Source organism: Tupaia chinensis, unplaced genomic scaffold (genome assembly GCF_000334495.1).
Source record: "Tupaia chinensis unplaced genomic scaffold, TupChi_1.0 Scaffold000001_1, whole genome shotgun sequence".
Classification (NCBI taxonomy): domain Eukaryota; kingdom Metazoa; phylum Chordata; class Mammalia; order Scandentia; family Tupaiidae; genus Tupaia; species Tupaia belangeri.
This window is the reverse complement of record NW_006159427.1, coordinates 848,890-851,059: the sequence shown is the minus strand read 5'-3', so window position 1 is coordinate 851,059 and position 2,170 is coordinate 848,890.

Below are 2,170 nucleotides of genomic sequence, written 5' to 3'. Positions count from 1 at the left end.
GCGGGGAGGGGGGGGGGAGGCCCGCCGGTGGCTGGGGGCACTTTTCTCTCTTTGGGAGCTCCTGGGGCGCGAAGAGGGGCGGCGCTGTGCAGCCCGGGACCCCTCCCGCTCCTCCTGTCTGTCCTCCCCTCCGGGGACTGGGACTCGAGGTCGACTATTTTCTACCTGCCCAGCTCTCTGCTCCCGGGACACCTTCAGCCTTTGGCGTCCGCCACCAGCCGCTGCGCGCTGCTCTGCGCCCGGCCCTTCCGCTCTGGGGGTGGGACAGCCTCGCACCGGGCCTGGGAGCAGCCACAAAAGGTCCTAGGGCCGCGCTGCGGCTGCCCAGACGGCGGGAAGAGTTCCCGTAGCGTTCGCTTCTCGCTGGATGGGAGCAGAAACCACTGGCAGTCTGGGCAGCCCGTGGGCAGCTGCGCTCAGGGGTTGGGCCTGTCCATTCTCCACCCCATACCCAAAGCGCGTGCGGACTCAGGCTTGGGTTCTGTTTGGGGCTTCTAGCCCTGCGCCCTGACTTTTCACGGAATCGAGTGGTTTGCGGAATGTGTGCGGGTGGGGTTGGAAGGCGACCTGGTCTCTCGCACCGGAGGCGTTCCAGACTCCGCGCTGGATCTAACAATGCGCCCATGGGACGCGGCTCGCAAACCTGACTGATGCCCTATGACTGTCTTTAACGCCGGCTCAGAGGCCGTCTTCGCCACGCTCTGCCCAGAAAAAGGAATGGGGAGACGGGAGGGGCTGCCATGGAGAACGGCTCAATGGGTCACGTTTCTTCTGTGAGCAAATCGAGACCCTAGGGGTTCTGAGCAATAAACCGGCTACAAAAGGAGTCAATTGAATCGTCTGCTCAGAGCAGTCCGGAGGGAGGGCATTGAAGTTAAAGGGCAGAGCCTGAACCATTTTCAAAGCCAGAGTCTCTCACCTTTCTGACTAGCCACCGGACCGTCCCTGAATGATTTTTTTTTTCTTTCCTGACCATTCTTTTCTTAAAAACCCAAGCACAAAACGTATGCACTCTGCCCCCAAGACACACTTTATCACAGACTGCTATGTAACATGAATTCCTCAGTTTAAGGACAACAAAGAGACACGTTGAAGGTCCAGGCGACTCCTGTTGAAAGCCAAGCCTCAGCTACCACCCGGAGAATTAAGAAGCGCAGCCATGGCGCAAATTCTCTCCACGAAGACCGAGAGGATCTCGGTCCTGCATCCTAGCTTACTCCCCTTACCCCCTCCCCATTCTAAAAGAGGTGCCTCTGGGTATTTAGACCCCCTGAAGGCCATGTCCCTGCTCCTTAGCACAGTGATATAAATGTGCTTCTTGGCCAAAATATGGATAATACTGGAAGAAGAGAGCTTACCCTACCTTGAGCTGTCAAGAACTCCAGACAGCTGTCACCGGGTTGCCTGGTTTTCAGCAAGGTCTTTCCTGTGTGTGTGTCTCTCAGCCCCCCTGCCCCTCCATCACGAGGTGATTGGCCTACAGTGAATACAAACAGGGACAGGTTCCCTGTGGTAGAGTCCAGGCTATACTTCCCTAAATTCAAATTTCTGTTTTTGACCTCAAGGAGAGGGAAGGGGTGTGTGTGTATGAGTGTGTGTGTGTGTGGGGGGGCATCAAAATCTGGGGTCTAGCCAGCAGAGGCGTGCATCGACATATATAATATATAAGATTTCTGCTATAGGGTGCACATACTCACTGGAGAGAGAGAGAGGCAGGGAGTGAGACATCACACACACACACACACACACACACACACTCCCCCCCCGAGGGTATGGCCACACCACAATCCCTTCTCCATTCTCCTCTTAGGATTTTGGACATGCAGGCACACACACCAGGTGTGGGTTTTAAGCTGCTGGGTCCGGGACTCGAACCATGGTTAACTACGTGGGAGTCCAGTGATGTGACCATGACACCATCTGCTGGTCCCCTAACTCCCTTATATGGAAAAGGCCGTCTCTTTCCTTTACTTGGTGAGACTAAAACTAAGTGGAAGCATGTTCTGGATCAGTCTGAGTACTTGCAAGAGTAACAAATGACCAAACTACAAAGCCATATCCAGATAACCACTCACTGAAGAGAATATGAGCCCACAAAGGCACTCTGCAGCAGCCGAGACAGCGGCCTCCGATCCACCTCGATGGTCTAGAGAGAGTAGGCCATGCCATT